Source organism: Procambarus clarkii, chromosome 47, assembly GCF_040958095.1.
Source record: "Procambarus clarkii isolate CNS0578487 chromosome 47, FALCON_Pclarkii_2.0, whole genome shotgun sequence".
NCBI classification, from domain to species: domain Eukaryota; kingdom Metazoa; phylum Arthropoda; class Malacostraca; order Decapoda; family Cambaridae; genus Procambarus; species Procambarus clarkii.
This window is the reverse complement of record NC_091196.1, coordinates 22,613,931-22,625,916: the sequence shown is the minus strand read 5'-3', so window position 1 is coordinate 22,625,916 and position 11,986 is coordinate 22,613,931. Positions and strand designations below refer to the sequence as shown.

The 11,986-nt window shown below is 35.7% G+C and overlaps 1 protein-coding gene across 1 annotated transcript in view; it reads left to right on the top strand.

The window, feature by feature from the left end:
- Positions 1-5,369: 5,369 nt before the first annotated feature.
- The window catches only part of LOC123762906 (uncharacterized), a 43,648-nt gene continuing 37,031 nt past the window's right edge, over positions 5,370-11,986 (top strand). The window contains 1 exon segment of the mRNA XM_045749675.2: positions 5,370-5,433. The gene's annotated coding sequence lies outside the window, so the exon portion shown is untranslated.

Below are 11,986 nucleotides of genomic sequence, written 5' to 3'. Positions count from 1 at the left end.
TTCTTTGTTGACATTCACACAACAGCCAATCACAGGAAGGGATCAGCTAAAGGCTCCATCCACTTAATAAATCATCTTTATTCAGCACACCATCCTTGCTTATGACATTCTGCTTCAACTTTAATCTACCTAAAAAGTGAAATGTTAAGTATTTAAAAATATTAATATAGTGATAATTAAATACTGCAGGATGTAACGGGTGTTACAGAAACATGGGCTGGCTACCTAACTTGTGACGTCATCAGTGGGAGTTGCCTCACACAATAATATCGGCGATACAATGCCTCCGCCCTCTTATTGGTCTACATTATTCAGTTAGATGGAAATTTCTGTCTTGTATAAAATAGAAATTGTTGTTCTTTTGTACAACAATAAGGTTATTGAGCAAAAGGACGTATTTCTTATTTTGCATTTTATTCATATAAGCGTTGGCATTCCTCGCAACAGCCAATCACAGGAAGGTATTTGTTGCAGAAACTCTGCCTTCAACAAAGTTGAGTCCTAATGAACTCTAACAGAAAATTCGTTTAATAAACGAGTATTTAGAGTCAAGCTACAGATGAACATTATAGGATAACGGTGTTCTAGCTTGCAGCTTCGTTAGACAGAATCCCTGGTCTTAATTTTAAAAATATAGAACTAGAAAGCGTATTTTATTGCTAACTTTTCGAGAAATAAATCCCGCAGTCTCATATTGGCGAACATTTATGCATTGATTTTTTGGTTTACGTTCTTTTCATAATCCCTTTTGCAATCTCAACACCATCCGGCTCGTATCTTGTAACTATCTTCGTTACTTAGCCTCAAAACCTTACATTTGTCTTACATATCCTCAACAGTAGATAAAAATAATGTAATTGCAGAATTCTAGTTACAAATAACAAATACAAATACAAATTTTTATTCAGGTAAAGTACATACATACAAGGCGAGATACAAAAGTTGATGGATTTATAGATAGAGCTAGTACATATAATGCCTAAAGCCACTATTACGCAAAGCGTTTCGGGCATGAAAAACACTAAGACTAAAACTTAATACTAATTGAGATTAAAGTATAAATTGTGTTGAGAATACCTAATACCAGCACGGTATAAAACCTTATTATAAGCTACCAGACGCATAGATCAGTGTTTAAAGTAATAATAATACATTATTATTAATGTAATAATATTATTAAAATAATAATAATACAACTGATGCCATCTGTCGGCAGATAAGAACACTATCAACATTTTTTTTTTTTTTTTTTTTTTTTTGCAGGGATAATCCTGCGCGGGCCCTAAGCCTCTGGCTGGCCCACTAAGTGTTGCTTGTTTCTGTATTACTTGGGCGGAGCATGAGTATTTATGACTCGTATGGTCGCTTCAGTAAGATTTTGCCATATGTGTTTAACAACTTCTTCTGCCCTGTTGAATCTAAGTTGAAATCTTAATGGGTTTGTAACTGTGCACTGTGTTAGATAATGTTCCAGTGGTCTGTCGGGCATTTCTCCACAGTGGTGACATTTCCTCTCATCTTCCGGAACCTGTAAGCCTATTTCCCATGCACATGGGTATCCAAGCCTGATGCGATGTAAGTGCACTTCTGTTGTTCTACTGCCCCCTTTCATCAAAGTAAGTGGTACGTAGTTGGTTGAATTCTTGTACCAACCCGCAGATCCTGATGTTGCAACTGCTGTGTTGTGGTCACTGTACATCTTTTGCATTGCTCTGTTTCGAATTACTTTCTTCTGTACATTCTTAACATTAATAGCCCAAATTAGCACATCCTGCTTTTAAATTAGCCCAAAAAGTAGCAAGTAGCGAAATTAAAAATTTGGGAGCGCGGGGCTCTCAAAAGTAGCCCAATTCGCTATTTGTAGCCCAATTTGGCACCACTGTGTGCCTCACGCTGACGCTTCGCTGCCACCACCCTCAACATCTTTCTTAATTAACTCAGCATATATAATAACGCCTATTTTTAATATAAATTATTAATAAAGCCCATTAATCTTGTATTACCCACATGCTGTTGTTTATGTTTTGAAGTCATTTGATTTATATTTTACTGGTAAAAGCATTTTTTAGAAACTTAATCACTTGTGTACAAACACACAGGGATGATTTATATAATAATAGTTTAGTTCATTTATTATGCACCCCATACCCATCCTGTGGGAGGTGGTAGAAAGGGTTACAAAGGCCCACAATGGGCTCAGGGACTGAACCCCACAATTCATATAACTAAGCAAGTTACAATCTTGATGAGCTAGTTACAAAATTAAAGCACATCGTCATATCAACAATGGGTTTGAGACCGCCCACAAGTTCAGTTCCTAATTTCAGCAACTGACATATGTGGAGAATTAGTGTCACAATAGATATGTTTATCTTGCACACCGCTCCTCATCCAATGGGCAGCGGTGGATAAGTTACAGTCACTTAGTTACTACCTACAGTTAGCAAACTGGGGATATTTGGCCAAGACTTTTGGCAGCAGATCATTTAAAATGATATATTGATACATCTCTTGAACATTTGTTATAGAGTTGTCTCTGAATTCAAGTATTTTTTCGCACTTCATCACATAGTGACGAAAAGATACGTGAATTCAGAGACAACTCTACAACAAATGTTCAAGAGATGTGTAAATATTTCATAACAGCCCATTTACATAGTAACGATGAGGACTATAGTATATATGGGCTGACATACAACGAAATTAGGAAGCAGAAATCTGAACTATTGAGTTAGACAAACCGGAAAACTATTGTTTACTTGTGTTGCTTTGAAAAACTAAACTAACCTAACCTTCCTACGCCAATTACACCATATCTGAGCCCTAATATAATTTGTTGTCTCTTCCCACAACCAAACCATCGCCAGAGAAATCCTAGTAAACAACACAGAAATCATCGATAGATACAGCGATAGCAGACGGCTTGACGTTTGCGAGGCACTACACATTAAGAAGTCAACACCAGCAATATATATATATATATATATATATATATATATATATATATATATATATATATATATATATATATATATATATATATATATATATATATATATATATATATAAAGTTGTGAGGGTACCACCTCTGGAGCAAATGTGGGGACCCATAGCCTCGGAGAAGAAAATAAGAAGTATAAATAAGGAAAATAAGGAGAAGATCTTGTGGATTCTCACTGAACACTTTAATATTTTCTTCTCTTACCACCCCCATTCACACATATATGTTTGTTTTATTTAAACTTTGTTACAAAAAAAGGAGTTACGTATGAGGTACAAAGATGATTATCATATGTTGTTGAGTTCCTCAATGTCCTCAGATGACGGGTAGGAACCCTGAATGAAGTATGCATTTCTCCTCTGTATCGCCACACTGAGGCGCTGGAAAAGGAAGCTGGCAGCTCTAGGGTCTCTTGTTGTTTTAAGCATTTTAACCCGTCCTCGACTCAAGTCCATTACATCCGGCAGTCGACCCCATAAACGCATTCATAAAATTTAACATCCTCTTCATTCAAAAAGGAAATTTTCTCAAATATAAATTATTATTATAATATATTAGCATATTGTGCATATATAAGCGTAGATTAGGTTAGGTTAGGTGTTTAGGTTCTGTTGGCGATTATTTGTAGTATGTGTTGACCAGACCACACACTAGAAGGTGAAGGGACGACGACGTTTCGGTCAGTCCTGGACCATTCTGAAGTCGATTGTAGTACGTGGGTGAAGCGCTGCAACCCGTCCTCGACTCAAGTCCATTACATTCAGCGGTCAACCCCACAGACGCATTCATAAATTTTAACATGCTGTTCATTCAAAACGGGAATTTTCTCAAGTATAAATTAATATTATAATATATTAGCATATTGTGTATATATAGGCATAGGATAGGTTAGGTCAGGTGTTTAGGTTCTGTTGGCGATTATTTGTATTTGTAGTACGTGGGTGAAGAATTTATAGCGTTGTGATTCGAACAAAATTCGTCAGTGAAGCACTTGTTCCGGATATGTTCGAACGTCAGCAGTTGTGAGTCGTGTGTAAATCGCTTTTCATTCATAAACAGGGGGTTTGGCGGGTGCATGGAATCACTTTTGGATCTTTGTTTGGAGGACGGGCTGAGCATTTATAGCGTTGTGGTTCGAACAAAATTCGTCTCGTTCCGGAAGTGTACCCATGACTCACAACAAAATCAGTTGTGAGTCGTGTGTAAACCGTTTTTCATTCATAAACTGGGGATTTGGCGGGTGCATGGAATCACTTTTGGGTCTTTGTTTGGAGGACGAGCTGGCATGGAATCACTTTTGGGTCTTTGTTTGGAGGACGAGCTGGCATGGAATCACTTTTGGGTCTTTGTTTGGAGGACAGGCTGGCATGGAATCATTTTTGGGTCATTGTTTGAAGGACGGGCTTGAGCATTTACAGTGTTGTGATTCGAACAAAAGTTGTCAGCGAAGCACTGTTCGAGAAATGTTCGAACGTCATCAGTTGTGAGTCGTGTGTAAATCGTATTTCATTCATAATCAAGGGAGTTGGCGGCTGCATTAAAGAGCATTTGGCATTTGTTGATGAAGACGTGCTGTACCTGGGCTGGACAGAAACACTTCTGTCCCGCCCAAAATTCTAACCCGGGATTCCCGATTGTGAGTTGGAAACGAACCCAACTGTACTGCCAAACATTAGTCAATTAGATGATAAGAAGTGGGACTAAAAAGCCGAAGCTTAAAACGCAAGCACAACACGATAGATACACGCGAGCATGCGTAAATAAGTGATGACCCTTCATGTTGCGTCTGGCAACGCAGCACGTGACGTCACATTAAATAGTTGCCATGGTTTTGCATATTTATATTTTTACATCATATATGGGCCAAATCGAAAAGTTATTTTACGTTGTAATATTCCGCTACCTACCTAAATTTGTTAATAAAAATACAGCTACTTATTCGCTCACGTTCATTTGTTATAAATACATCATGTAAAACTGGATGTTATTCACAGCAAGGATCTGCCACTCACAGGATGTGTATTGGGTGCACAAGAATCTATATAATTCATTATAATTAACACGCTTTATTTTCATATTACGTTTCAGATGGTTTTTGTCCTCATAAAAGTAAACACCACTCAAAAACCACATTGCGTTGGAGGGTAAGTAAAACCCAGTATTATATATAACATCTTTGGGATAATGGGGGTTCAAATAAAGACCTGTCATATGGAGCCTTTAGAAAAAAGTGCTGGTGTGCTTAAAAGCCTATTAAGTTATCTAAAATAAGTCAAATATAGTCAGAGCTTTTCAATATGTAATATTCTAAAATTATCGCAGTTTTATACATATCTAATATGTTGATTTACGACAATGAAACGCTGGAACCACAGTGGTATTGGAACAACTCCATCTTGTCGATCAAGAGAAGGTAGTAACGTCTGCGTAACGTAAGTATTTACCCTGCTTTGTTTTTGATGCTGAACGTTAATAGAATGTCATACTCAGCACACTGATTTCATAAAGAAGGCGCCCGCTTGGTATTACGGAGGAGTCAAAGGAGGAGAATGGTAGTAAACGGTGGGTAATTGACTGAGGGTGTTGGTGGGGCCTGCGCTGGCGGGTGTTCCACGCACCACAGTCCTCCTCGTACCTCTCTCATCAACCCAGCTTTTCACACACCCGCCTTCTTACCAGACCTTCCAAGCTTAAAGACTACATACAAATGATTCTTTATTTAACAATGTTATGCGTGACAGCCCCTGATAATTTTGTTTACATTGGAAAACATTCTACTTTTGCGACGCTGCTGCTGATATTTTCGATATTTTTCCTCCCCCTGAAGGACTTTTTACGCAAGAGACTCGTTGGCAGTGTTGTTTTCAGTATGCGGGTCGGGATATATGAGAGCTTGGAATGTTTTATGTTGAGGAGGGGTTTGTATGGTCAGTATCACAAGACATTACCCAGAGTAAGACTTCAGAATACTATTTTTCGGTGTTCATGGAGGTGCTTGCTGTTGGGTCCACAATATGATGGACATACCAGATAAGTGCTTACAGTCGCAATACCAGGGTACCAACTTAATGTAAGCAATACAATCATATCTAATAGTTCTATTTGTAGTACTGACAGAATTATTTGAGTGGGTATATAGGAGTGGCCTCATGTAGGCCAATATGCCTTTGCAGTATCCTGCAGTTTTATTTTGCATGTTCTCAATAACATTAATGCAAGAAACAGAAATTTGAAAGTAATTTTTATCTATCATGAAATAGTAAAATTGTTCCTGATACTTGACACTTGTCATTTAATGCTGGTGTTTATCTCAGAAAGCCACTGAGTTATTTTTGGTAAAGTTTTCTTACCTTCTCAAATACATGCTTCATGTTAATTTAATATTCCCAATTTCCTATTATTCATTCTGAAGGGTTAATTATTTTGGTACTGTTCTCTTAATGGATGCTTGTTGCCCAAGGCAGCTTGCTAGTGGGTTTTAAAATTTACCCACCCTAACTCAGCCAAGTCAGTCTCAACCTAACTAGCCAGCCATTGTCCAGCCACCTTCACTGGACGGTAGAGCGACGGTCTTGCTTCATGCAGGTCGGCGTTCAATCCCCGACCGTCCAAGTGGTTGGGCACCATTCCTTCCCCCCGTCCCATCCCAAATCCTTATCGTGACCCGTTGCCAGTGCTATAAAGTCGTAATGGCTTGGCTCTTTCCCCTGATAATAAAAAAAAAATCAACCTAACTATTGAACCTAATCTAACATATTCAAACTGAACTTATACTTAATGAAATACTGTATACAGGTTTGGTTTTATGAAATAGAAATCAACTTTCAAGATGCCTGTTTATGATTTGACCATTTCCCAGTTGTATATTGTCAATCCTGATTCTAAACTGCATTCAACAATCAGATTATGGTAGGTTAAATTACTGTATTTAGGCAGTGCTGTTTCAGTTGTGCTGTATTCAGAACCTGGCAGCCATTATCGCAAGTAAGGGTTTAGAATTTGGCCCAAAATTGACAGGCCTAACACTAAAAGTGATGACTCTGCTAGCAATTGTGCTTTAGCTGTGTGTTTTGGGTTGAATACATTGTTATACAGTATTTCAGTAATTCCAAATTTGTAAAATGTCTCATGGGCCAGAGTCTAAATTGTAACAGGTCAACTCTACCTGTATCCAATGTAATCACAATTCATAGCTTAGGTAGGTTTTTCAGGTTTGCATATATTGTATATACAGTACTGCAAATTCTTATAAAAAATAATGCAATCCTTAATATTAAATAGGTAGTAAATGTTACATGTTACACACTATTGCATCAGTGAATGTAGCAGCAAGCAGTATAATTGATCACCAAAATACTGTAGTGAATAAAATATATTAAAGGATATCCAAACCACAAGTCAGATAATGAAGAAAGTATAGTACAACGTTTTGGTCCATCCAGGACCGAAACATTGTTGTTTTTTAATTTTTTGATGTGTGGATTGGAGATCATATCATGGCCATGTTATTGTGACTTATTGTCTGCATATACAATATATTATATATTGTTATACATTGCAGTATTTTGCAGTGTTTAGTATTTTCTAAGAATTTAATAGTGTACAGTACTAACAAGTCACCTTATTTTAACTCGTAGTCAAATTATGTTACACATATTAGGATTAGGTTAGATTATGCTAGGATGGTTAGTTAAGATTAGGAGTGAGATGCAAATGTCATATAACTGGGTTATATGATATCATATAACCCAGATCAAAGCATTTCCAGTTTGTAACATATCTGGTCAACCCATAACAATTTTCTGTTGAACTTGTAGCACACTGATTACAGTTTTCTATGTACAGTGCAAGATGTAATAAAAATGCACACATATCATCTCTGACTTATTGACCAAAGATGTTTGGAAGCTATGTTAGTACTTAATTGTATATGTTGTGTTCCATTTGCTACTGCTCTTAAGGCTAGTGTATGCTGGCTGTAAATGCCAGCACACACACTGTAACACTGTGTGTGTGTTCAGTTATACACAAGACAATGTTAGAGAAGATTCAGAGGAATTCCTCCAGACTAGTCCCAGAACTGAGAAGTATGAGCTACGAGGAAAGGCTATGGAAGCTGAACCTACCGTCCCTGGAAGACAGAAGAGTAAGGGGAGACGTGATAACCAACAAAATTCTCGGGGGAATTGACTGGGTGGACAAAGACAAACTATTTAGCATGGGTGGAACACAAACAAGGCAACACGGGTGGAAACTTGGTACCCAAATGAGCCACAGACATTATATATAATTTTTTCAGTGTCAGAGTAGTTAACAAATGGAATGCATTAGGCAGCGATGTAGTGGAGGCAGACTTTATACACAGTTTCAAATGTAGATTTGATAGAGCCCAATAGGCTCCAGAATCTGTACACCAGTTGATTGACAGTTGAGAGGCAGGACCAAAGAGCCATAGCTCAACCCCTGCAAGCACAATTAGGTGATTAGTAGACAAAGTAAACAAAATATTACCACAGTTTCTAATACTGTACAATGCTATGCAGTATTTATTTATAAATGGCTATGGGTCAAAGGGGATAAGAACTTGAGGAAATAAGCGAGTTAAATATTTTGTCCAACAAACAAAATTTGTGACTAATCTAATGTGTCAATGGGTTTGGTGAGTTCGAAAATTGTGCTAGCTGTGTGGTTTTATTTTTAATGTTCCAATTGGATAAACAAGGTGGTTGATTGATCAATAAAATACAGTATCCACAAATGCGACATTTTGTACCGTTTTAATAGCTAAACCTGCAGTTTGTTCATTATAAAATGGCCAAGCAAAGCAGTAGAGTTTTCTGTTTAAGGTAATTTTTTCTTTTCAGTCAAATTTTGCATGTTATGAATTACTCGACTAGTATTTATATTTTCTTCAATTAATAGTTGATGACTTGTGGATAATAGACAAGTGCATGCTCATGAGAATACTGTGCATTACATTGTACTGTACTGTGAAGCTTATCTGAAATATTGGAGACCAAAATTTTCATTTTACTCTACAGTAATGTACTGCATAGTATCTAGATTTCAAGATACATTAATATTACTTTTTGTTTTATTCTTTTTTTTTTTTTTTGAGAAAATAATGCATTTTGTTAGTTAAGTTACTTCAAATTTAAGTATTTAGTATAAAAAATAAATTTTAATTTAGTCTTATTGAATTCATATACACTAGAGTTTCATTTTTGCACCTTAACTTCGTAATCGTGGTATGATTGACAATAACACTGTTTTATTATTGGATAATAAAGAAAATGTTACTGTATAATCTGATTTGGGGTAATCTGGTATTTACTTCACATTATGCCCGAAACGCTTTGCGTAATAGTGGCTTTAGGCATTGTATGTACTAGCTCTACCTATAAGTCAACCAATCTTTGTAAAAAATTTCTTGTATATATGTACCTTACCTAAATAAACATTTATTTATTTATTTATTTTATATGAAATGGGGTAACATTCGAAGGAAATTTGGGAGACAGATTTATCCAGAGAGGAAATAGATTGGCAAATTTGTTGAATGATTTTAAACATGCGTTTGGAATTGCAATAATAGTATAATTCTTTGGTAATTTGGAATTCCACCAAGATTTTACAATTGAATGTTGAAGTATTGTAGGGGATTTTTTTCTTTATTGGGCATGGTTGATAAGCATTTTTACGCTTTTGAATGTAAAACGGAAAAATTAAACTGAATCGTTTGAATACGAGAACGGGAACCAAGAGGGAATCAAAGTTTCATATATTTAATGATATGCTTATTTATTCATCAAAGTTTAAGAGGCAAGGAATAAGAGAGAACTGGGGTACAGTGCTATAATGACTATTCTGAAACTAGGATTTAGAAGTAAAGAAGTAGGTATACTACTGTATTTGACATCAGCAGTGCATGGAGCAAATTATGAGTTGGACTAGGAATAAGAAAACAAAAGGTATTTTTATAAAGAGCGATTTATATTGTACTAAAGTAATGTTTTAAGATAAACTGAACTGGATGTACTGTACAGTGAATTTATACAGTACTATCCAAAAATGTACAGAATATTAATTTCTATACAGGATTATAATTTACAACTTGTACATGTACAGTATCATGAATACAAAACATCCAGAAAATAAACACCATCCCATATAAAACAAAAGGTTTAATAATGGGTATGTATTGGAAAACTAAGCAAAGTGAAATCAATCATGAAGCCAATACAGAAACTGTACAAACTGACAAACCTACCTGAGATTCAGACTCCACAAACACTACAGGATACCATTCAGTACAAAATTAGTAGAAACATTCTAAAAATATATGACAAAAGGAAGACAGGTCCCAACTTAAAATAATATTTAATTATGTAACAAAACAAAATGGCTGTGATGACTAAACAGAATAAATTTTGAAAATTATTGAATATGAGCAAAATAATGTGATATACACACGAGAGATAAACTTGAAGGCTGTTTAAAATTGTTTTATGAAAGGCTATGTAAAACCAAAGATCTTGTTCAATACTGTATACTCTGATGTGTCCCAGGAAGGAGGATAGTGTTACTGTATTCTAGTGAAGGTATATTATAATTTGTGAGGTGTACTGTTAATATCTGTCAAGATATGAACCCTGAAGAAAGTGAGGCCCTTCCAACTGGAAAAAAGAAGAAAGGCAATATAAGAAAGATAGAAGATGGACCAGAAATGGAAACCAAATTTTACAATGGGAGGAAGCATATGGATGGCAATCACCACATTACCTTCTCAACCACCCCCCTCCCCATCAATCTATTCATCCTCAGGAAACCTTGTGTCCTGGAAAGAGGTGCTGAGGCTTTTCAAAGGTTGAAGGGACACATGGTATTATAATTTGCCAGTTGGTTTCCAGCCATCCCCTTTCCCTAACTCAACACCTCTGACTAAGAGGTTACAGGAGCAGAAGCCTTCAAACTCATTTGCAGATTCAGTCCTGCCTCCCACAGCTCATCCATACATATCCATTTCCAGTATAGGAAGTTTTACTCTGCATGTATTTCTCCAGAACACAAGCTGTAATCGCTTTAAAACTAGACTACCAGTTTCTGCTTGGTTTAAAAAAAAATTATGAGAATGTGATGGTATGGTATATTGAAGAGTAAACATACCTATTACTCACAGTAGTCTCGAAATGGTATGCGTCTATGTATTAATTATACTGTACAAAACTTTATATGAAGTGTGCATTGCACTAGTGATTTTATAGTGAAACATGCAGTAAATTTGTTTGGTTTCTTAAATATGTTGTACAATAATGCACTTAATGTTCAGCTTTCTGTTTTGTCTTTCTAAAGGGAATACTGTATATTTATGAGAAATAGGATATTAAAAACTGTTAAACCAATTTTGAGTTGCTGTACTGTTATACCAATTTTGAATTAGTTTGCTATGGGATTTCAGGCTTCAAATAGTAAGAATGTATGTTTGGGAGAAATTCAAGTTTATTATTTTATATCCACCTGAAATTGATAGTTTTGTATAATTGATTACAGTTTTGCACGTGTAACTTACTTTTTTTTTTTTTTTTTTTTACTGTTGTGGATATTAATTAGTTTGATATCTTAAGACCCAATAAAGATAAGTATAGTCTGTTTATATTTTGTTGGCTTTAGGGACATAAACAGTTAGATATTGTCACAGTCTATGACAAGGAGAAAATTGTACAGTATTAGTGTTGTTCATTTTTATCAGGCATTGGAAATGTCTGATGTTAAATTAAAATACTGTACTACTGTAACACTTTTATGCATTTTCTAAGACCTATTTGAGGAATACAGTATCATGTTTGCACTTCAGTTCCATCTGAAAAAATGTGCAAGTATTTAATGTATTCCTCAACAGGTCTTGTTCAATAACCATGAGTCATTTTAAAGAGTTGCACACTTTTGACACATTAATGATTATTACTTTTTATACATTATGTATAA